The 9,678-nt window shown below is 38.5% G+C and overlaps 1 pseudogene; it reads right to left on the bottom strand.

Annotated features, from left to right (window-relative positions):
* Positions 1-4,622: 4,622 nt before the first annotated feature.
* On the bottom strand, positions 4,623-8,700 carry LOC113577463 (annotated as a pseudogene).
* Positions 8,701-9,678: the final 978 nt, after the last annotated feature.

Genomic DNA, 9,678 nt, shown 5'->3' with positions numbered 1-9,678 from the left:
TCTGCATACCGTGCTGATCAATCATCCTAATTCTTTTAACATCGGCGCCACGCCCATTCAAGAAGTCATGGCAGTGGGATGAACTTTGAAGATTGAGCACTTTCTTGATCTTTCTTTTCTTTGTTATGCCCAGCATTTATGAAGCAGTCGGTTCCACCTGCATTTACTCAAAAAGGGGCAAAACTCGGTACCATTATTTTCTGAAAGGCAAGATAATAGAAATAAGCATTCAATACAACTTATTTTGAAGGGACAGTATCGCGTTAAAATTGCGAAATAGCTCTTCATCTGTAACAGCTTATCTTATTTTTCTAGATGATCACAAATGTCATTAATAAAAAGTCGTTACACTATCGAACTATCAGCTAGTACCAACTCAGACAGCTGAATTATCTGGGTTTTTTTTTTTCAAATTGACACTTTAATCAAACCAGCACTAAAATATTTTTTAATTAAAATATTTAAAACATTAAAAAGTATTATTAGATAAGAGTGTACCTAATTATAAAGTTCGTTATTGTTAGTTTATAAATTAAAAATGGTCAGATTTTATATTCGCCTTCACTCTGGAGTTTTGTCCCCCCCTTGTGTTTTAAGTGCGTTATTTGCACATGACGAGTCAAACAACAACAAAAAACAAAAAAACAAACAAAAAAAAAAAACAGCATGATGATATGAAGACTACACATATGCACGCATACAGACGTGCCAGGTATTCCATCGCAAGCGAAGATGGCTGTGTTTCCATTTAAAACAAAGAAACACCAAGATAGTGTCATCTGTCGCTGATGAGAATGCTACTATTGGTGACTATAGAGTCCAACACATAGAGCTGGACCATGTAAAGACCAGGCTAGAGGCTGTGGTATGTTATTGTCTTCACTGGTGATTCTGTCATCTATTCTTGGCATGCTGCTAAGATGTCAGTGTGACACAAATAGCTCTGGCTATTTTCACAAGAGGCCTTGTCTCTGAATGAATGAATGAACAAATTAATGAATGAATAGTCTCTGAAACACAGCATGTAGGGTTGGATTTAGTTTTGCAGTATTCCAAGAGCATCTGCCAGCCTCTTACGAAAGTGTATAAGAGGTAGTCAGGTTTCTATGAACTTACTGTTAAGATGCTTTTCAGGCTTTTCTGTTTCTTTAGTAGTGGACACGTTCGGTTTAATACGGGATCTAATTCACCGCTGTCAGTACAGCATTGAGCATCATGCATGACCTGGGTTACATGACCTAGATTACTGACAAATCATGGAAGGCACACTAATGAACAGTAATGTAGTCTTTAGATCGAGAATGCATCCATAATGAAATTATATTTTGTATCTGAAAGACTACGTTTGTTATGACCAGTTGATGAATAGGGAACAAAGTGAGCAGTGGGAGACCACCTCTGTTTAGTTTACCAATGCTGTGTCTTCCAGTTGCTCCATTCCAGAGCTGCTCATCACAACCTGAAACTTGCTCTCCCATGAGAAGTTTGTCAGATCGAGGCGTGCTGGAGAGTGCAGCATCAAGAATTTCACAGAAGGCATCTTTGATGTTCTCTCCAGCATCCAGGGGGAGAGCATAGACTCTCAACTATGTAGCGAAGTGGCCTTTTGCCAGAGGTATCCACCATGCCATGCCCTGAAGTGCCCCAGCAAAGCTACCGAGCAGTCAGCAAAGACAACTCCATGAAGTTGACACACGCCTTCAGGAAACCCGTACCAGAAGAGCGTGTATCCTGCACCGATGTCTGTCAGCGAATCTTCATCAGAGTTGTGTTTCACTAAGAGCTACAATATCACTTCATGGGCTCATATGCAGTAAGCGTAGTGCATCTATGTGGTCTGCTGTTCCAGTCATTATTGTTCAGGAGGCTACGAACATTCTTCAGAGTCAATGCTGAGTTTTTTATTTTTAACCATGCAGACACTCATGCAGATACATATCCCTAATTCACAGAAGTATGGCATGAGAACCAGTGCTCCTGGGTTTATCATGAGTTGGGTACCAACCAGACATCTTGAAATCTTCTTGCATCACTTTGGAATGTTGATCATACAAAGAGGCAAATGCAGTAGAAATGTATGCTTGATGAGCACCCTATATTAAACAAAACTGAAACAGGTTGCACTGTATAAAGGCATACATTGTGTGTGTGTGTGTGTGTGTGTGTGTGTGTGTGTGTGTGTGTGTGTGTGTGTGTGTGATAGTGCAAGCATCAGGCCTGTGTAATAAGTATCTGCACTTAAAAGTCTCTTTATTAGAAATACCTTCCTTGCACCTACACTCACCAAATGCTTTGATTAAATGTACAGACCGAGTGGCCATCAGGTGCAATCACAATTACTCAGTTTGTCAGCCAACCTCTGGCAACCTGTGATGCATGCAAGACTCTTTACATAAAAAGCAACTTTTTTATGCAAAAGTGTAAGAGTATCAACCTCTATGAACTACCAGCATCACAGATATATGCATAACACTGTATGAATATTTAATGAGTTAAACTTTGTGGAAGCAGTCACAGGCCATGCCCTCTTATATAATGTATTTTGCTTATTCACCACTCTTACTATAAAAGCCACAAAATGAACCGGGTGAGTGAAAGTGCAGAAAAGTCCAGTCATCTGTCTCATTCTTGGAGCCTTTTCCTAATGTCACTGCACCAACCACAGCCACCATTACACCGACCTCACCCTCAAACTGAAGTCTGATCTGCAGAATAGAAAATGCAAAACAGGAAGTACATTCTGTATGTTCAGTAGGTACTGTCATGCCTGCATACAACTCTGTAACAACAGGAAAAGGGCATCTGTAGCATCACACCTCCCCTTAGAGCTGAGAGACCAAGTAGAGCATAGTCAGAGACACATGCAGAGTTATTGTTTTATTACATGCTTTGTCCTGGTGTGCTGTCACAGTGTCGGGCGTCATGTGCTCAAACACTCGGTCATTGATATCACAGGACTCGCATTCAAGATCACACCCTGCACATTCTAGTCTTTTTTTGTACAATATAAAAATATTGTCAGTTATCCTGACAATGCTGGGCTTTTGCAGTGCTAATGATATCACGGAAGAGTGCAGTATGCAAACAATCCCTTTTACAAATCACATTTTTAATTGTGTGTTTTATTGTGTGCTCATTTACAGCGTGAGGTGTAAGGGGCTTCCTGAACAATCTCACATGTGCTCCATGGGTAAATTAATGCATAGACCTTATCCAACAAGCAAATAGTTTTATTCATAACAATGCAGGCCAGTCTTTAACTATGCCACTCCAAGGGTTCAAAGCAATGTGTTTTATTACATTTCACCACATATTTAGTGAGTGATGTGACAGCAGATTCTTCAGGAAGGCTTTAGTTTCACCCATCTGAAAAGCAACTTTCTACTGACTCCTGATCAGATAACAGATATACGGTGACAGATTATTCAGTGCCAATCTGTCCAAGATCTGGATTTCACCACCCCAGTTTCTCTGCGATCACCTCCAGGTTATCTTCAGAAGCTTAGCTGAACATCTCTCTCTCGTCCAACACTGCTTTGCTCCCTTCAGTTTACAGGCTACGACACAGACATTTCCCATGACATAATACACAAGAAGGTGTATAATATTTTATCAATACTTCTTAGCATTCTCTACATGAATGCATAATCGTAAATCATATCCACCTGGAATAACTTGAGACTAACCTCTACTCAAATTTAATTTATCAGCCTGATTAGGGTATTCTGAGGCTAGGAAGCCCAGTAATGAAAATTTCTGCTCTGAAATTAATCTTGGCTCTTAATATTATCATGCTTTTTGTTAACTGTCCTGTTGGTAATGTTCAAAACTATTAATTTCAAGTTGTATAAAACATTACAAAGTGGGATTTTCTGCTGTAAACTTGCGTGCAGTTCTCTCACCTCCAGTTAGCTGTCCCCTCAGAACCCACATTTCATTACAGAATGCATGAGAACTGGACTTCACATACACTATTCTGTCTAAACAGATCACTCAGTTCAAGGCTGATTTAAATTCAAATTTAAACAAATTATTTGCAAAAATCATTAAGTATAGCTGTACTTCTTCCATATTGAAGTATGTTAACAACTACGGTGAAAAGTGCTGTCAGTAGACATGCATCCTTTACCAGACTGAAACACTAACTATTTGAAGTAGATGCCAAAGGAGGTACCCATGGCTGTTTAAAATGTGACATGTAGTTTTGTCATAACTTATGGACCATCAAACACAGAAAGCCCAGAAGTGAGTATCAGCATTCTGATGTGAGTGTAACAGACAGAAGGAGCTGAGAGAGAGAAGGAGGTCAGGCAGAGCATTTCTGGCCTGGACACACTGCGACAAGCTTCCCACTGAAACATGTAACATCAAAATGAGACCAAAAAATCCCAACCGTCAAAACTATGTCATGCCAATGTTTATCACTGAATGCAGATGACACGCAAACCATGACTAGAAGTTTTGAGAGAAATAATGGCAGAAATACTTCCATGTTTGCAGGTGAATTTTAATGCTGTCTTTTTGAGAACAGATCCTTACTGCATATGGAATGAATTATGATTGACTAATATTATATGGTGTGTTTGGAGGTCAGTTTTAATGCTACCGTTCTGAGAATGGATCTAGGAAGTGCCCTTCTTGGCCACAAACTGCCATTCTTCCTGTGAGTTCATCTGGAAACCGTAGAGCCAGATCAGAACCAGGACAGTGGCTCCCACACTGCCCTCTCCATCTGCCCACACACACAGTCGCATGCACACACATGCACACGACGCAAGTACACGCATGTTTATCATTTACATTCATCACATCTGATTAGTAAACTTTGCTTGCATGCATGTTCATTATATGCACTATTGAAACTACTGAGTGTCAGTGGCAAACTTGGTCTGGCATCTGCTCAGCCACTTCCTCCTCAGTCTTCTTGAGCACCCCCGGAAGCGCAGCCTCCATATCGCAGCACTCTGCAACTTTCTGCTAAGGTATCAGCTACAAGAAAGGGTACTTCTGCAGCTGATCATCTAATATTAACACACATGCCCACGTACAGACACAACACATGCACAGACAAATGCTAACACACAAACATGCACACACAGACACACTTTAAAGGACAATGTATGTATATCGTACATCTTTAAGAGCTTAAGACCAGTCAAGGACTAACTAACTAACTAAGATTAACAAGCTGAAATTCTTGCAGGGGGTAGCTAAATCATTAAGTTCTGTATGAAATAATTAAAATTTATAAACTTTATTGATCATTGCTCTTAGAATGTAATGTGTGAAATCTATTTGGCTTCAAAAGCTTAAACATAATAGACACACTGAAACAACAACACGATGTAAAGCACTTTACCTGTGATTACAGAACGACAAATGTAGCCAAAGAATGAACAGCCTTGTGCCATTGGCAATACCCCCTTCAACAGGAGTCCCAGCTGTCTCGGTGGACACCGATGAAGTTGGTGAAAGCACTGCCCAGTCCTGCCTGCATGCCGAGTTCCACCATCTGTTCTCTTAAGTGCGGGTCCTTGGTCTCCCTCCCCTGTGCTTCAAGGGAACGGATCAAAGAACAAGCAGCCATACTGTTCAACAGCAACCTTGGCATAGGAGTGACGGGGACACCAAGGACAGCTTTTAGGCTACATTCAGGTTACCCTAATCAGTGCTGTCTTACCGAGAGTCTTTTACTGTGTACAGTGCTCTTGTAGTTGGAAACTTAAGTAAACAAGAAAATAAATTGGCCCTTTTTTGGTTATGGTGCAATGTACATTCTAACACTTGTCTCTTTTATCATGGGTTGTTATATTTTATTATATTAAATCTAGTAAGCAGTGGTGATGTGGAGCAGCAGTGTAGTCGAGCATTGTCTTCGAGGCAGAAAGGCTGTCAAAGCAATTCAGCAGGTGATCAAAACTGGGTGTACCTTGTTAGTATAGCCTACATCCATGCCAAAGTAAGTCAAGCCAGCAGGTACTACCAGTCCAGCTACAACACTTTATACTAGGAGTCAAAGTTATCATAATGCTTCCCACGTCAAGCTCCAAACTGCTTGCCAAGTGACAAGTCAGCAGGTGTTTTAAATGAGCTGCATCTGTGGCTCATTAACATAGTCCACTTACACTCTCCTTCTGAGTTTGGAGAGAAAGAGACTAGCAAAGAACAGCTTCATGCTTGCACACAGAGAGTGCAACAAGAAATCTACTGTTCAACCCCTTTTTTTTTTTTTGTTAATGTTAATTAAAGCACTCATTGGTCTCATCAATCCCACCTGTGAATGTTTTTCCTACCCAAAACCAGTGTCGTAGATGATGTCACTGTCTGAATGCTATTAGGGATCACTGTATTCTGGTCTTGCAAGGGTCATTAATGGAAAAGCTTAGTGGTGGACATGATGTGTGTGTGTATATTTTACCACTTGTTCTCTACAGGTTTAGAAACTAAATTGGTTTGTCACTTGTTGCTCTGCCAGACTGTAGTGCACTGTGACAGTTCCTTCATGGTTCCAGAGCAATAAGAAATTAAAGAGATTATTTGGAGAAAGTTAGATACAAATCAAAATTGGTATTAGATATAAAATTTAATCACTAAAGGTTCAATATTTAGTTTCAATTCTTGGTCATTCAATTTAAAATATTTTGCCTGCAAAAGATTTCAGCCCCCTTAAAGTCATAAGATTCTTCTAGATTACAAATGTTTTCATATTTTGTGCTGTATTTCATTTTAAAAGATAGACATTCAAAATCAATTTATAAAGTGATACTGCTCTTATATAAGAAACTATTCTGACAAAAATGACGAGCTGATAAATGCTGTTTGCCTTGCATTGCATTGCCTTGCATTCAACCTGCGTGCTGTGGAAGCTACAAGTTTATACAGATGGCAGATATTGTTGTAACAAAAAACAAAAAACAAAAAAACTTGCTTACATTTGGCTTCTACTTGTGAACTGATAAGACATTCACCTTTTCTGCATAAAAGACCACCTTAACTGAAGTACCACTGGTCAATCTGTAAATCTCAAATAAAGTTGTGATAATGCAGAGAAAAGAACATTCAAAAGAAAGTTATAGATAGGAAAAGGCTACTAAATAATGTCCAAGTGTTTGGAGATCCCAGTGAATAAATAATGTTTGAGTATTTTCTTTTCAGGAAGACAGTGATCCCAAGCACAAGTCCAAAGTATCACAAGAGTGGTTGAACAACAAAAAAGTGAATATTCTACAGTGGTCAATTCAAAGTACAGGTCTCAATCCAGTGATGTCCACAATATGTCCATAACCATCATCCAACCAACCTGAATAAACCTGAAGGAAATAATGCGTGAAAATTCCACCCAAACATTCTGCAAAGCTGACAGAAACATATGGCAAAAACATAAAGCTGTTATTGCAGCAGAAGGTTGTTATACCAAATATTAGTAGGAAGGGGTTGCATATTTCTGCAGCTTTTCCAGTTTTTGATTTATTTTAAAGATCTGATGACAAATAATGAATTTGAAAAATGTATTAATCAACATATTCATTTGCAATTAAAATAATGTCTGGAATAATCGGTAAATCATTTGTAATCCAGGCAATTCTGATTACTTTTAAAGGGGTTTAATCAATTTGCAAGGCACTGTATATGTTAGAAAGAAAAAAGTAAAACTTACACTGTTGCATTTGAAGTTAAATGTATGTTTTTATTTTTTTTAAATTAATCTGTTTGAAAGAGATAAAATTATATCATAGTAAAATATAGATGTGAAATTATAACAGATCTGAAATCATTAAAAAAAATTAATCTATGTTTGAAAGAGATATCATAGTAAAATATAAATGTGAAATTATAAAAGATCTGAAATCTAAGCTCTCTCACCTATCCTGTGATCTGAGCATACAGCAGTGCCCTTTGACCCTGGAAGAGAGCACTAAGGGGCGGAGACAAAGCTGTGACTGACACACCCTCTGGAAGGTTCCAGTTTACTGAGATATTAACAACCATGGGCTGCAGGGCCAAACTGAGGGACTGAATCACTTGAAAGGACAGACAGACAGGCCAGATTAAAATTAGATACACATGCCTTGTCTTACTTTGAGCTGGAGTCTGTTATTCCCATTGTTGAACTGGGCAAGGCCAGAGGTTTCTTTGGCCATTCCTGCAATGAGTGCAGTGCTGGCTTATGGCCTAATGCCAAAGGTGAATCATCTGGACAGGAAGTGAACAAATCTAAACTTGTTAGCATATACTGCCATCTGCAGGAAACCACAGACCACTGAACCTCCATGGTGTTGTATGTTTGAGAGTTGATAAGCTGACCCCTAGAGTAGGCTCTCACCAGGTTTAGGACCTCTTTGGTGTTCCGTCCATGAAAACAAACAACTTGTACAGGATAAATATTCAGCAGGTCTTCCACAAAGTGCCTCCTCCCAGATAATATAAACAAGCTATAGTTTTAAAGCTTATTTTGAAATTGCTTTCAATACGTACATTCAATTTTGGAGACCAAAGACTTATAGTGAAATTTAATTCAGACAGTTAGCTTGTTTCTCTGTTCTTGTAGCAGTGGATGAAGAGGGTGTTACCTGGCTGGGATGATTAGGAATGTAAGCTTGACTATAAATGTGCTCCAGTGGTCTCAGAAACTGCTCCCATATTCGCCTTCATAGCCTCCACTTTCTTCAGTGGCCCTTCCATTGTCTCATGTGTCCACATTCTGACTAGAATAAAATCAATAGGCAATTGAACACTTTTTCAAATCAGTTAGGTCAAATGTAATTCTGAATAAAGAACCGGGCATTAAAGCTTCCTTACGCTGCATTTGACTAATTTTGTAGGTAGCTCATACATTTATTACCATTTGTTAATTTGGTGGACAAAAATGCATGTGCCTGCAACAAGACGCGTAAAATGGCATAACTGGGAGTGTGACATTCAAAATTTGCCGATGCAGCGTTCGGTTTAGACCCATTTGGGCTTCAACCAGCGCTTGCGCTACCACCATGATGAACCTGCTCTTTTTACAAGCACAAGTGCAACACTGTGTTTTCCTGATGTCAAGCAGGCATATAAAGATGTGTCCAATTTCTTACAGCAGGAACAATCACCCACACAAAATGTCTCCCAATTGCTAACTAAATACAACTGATTTAATTTTGTATTTTTGTAAGTAAAAACTATTCATTTATGATTATTATATGTAAATCATAGTGTTGACATTTAATTTAGTCATTTCACAATTAAGAATATATTTATTTTGTTCTCATCACAGTAAATAATAATACAATTATAACAATATATAGCATCATAATTATTGTTGGTATAATACAAATTATTATAAAAAGAAAATATTTTTATTATTATTGTTGTTGTTGTATGTCTGTTTCTTCATCTGTGATTTTTTTGGCACTGCCATTCCTGCATGCTCGCTGGTATAAGAAAATTTCATTGCACTATTTTGGCTTTTAAACAGAATGAGAGGCATTAATCTGATTTGATATTAGGGCAGAATGCCTAATCATACCTGCTGATTATGAATGTGATTATGTGTTCAATATAACCCAAACTTTAATTTGCTCTAGTCAGCAAAATTACATACATTTCTGCCGCACCAACACATGCCTGCTCTATGGTCTTATGCCTTATTTCTACATTTGAACTGTGTCCACATAAGTAGAGCTATAACAGAGTTAA

The sequence above is a fragment of the Electrophorus electricus genome, chromosome 4 (assembly GCF_013358815.1).
Source record: "Electrophorus electricus isolate fEleEle1 chromosome 4, fEleEle1.pri, whole genome shotgun sequence".
NCBI lineage: Eukaryota > Metazoa > Chordata > Actinopteri > Gymnotiformes > Gymnotidae > Electrophorus > Electrophorus electricus.
This window is presented reverse-complemented; position numbering and strand designations above follow the sequence as displayed.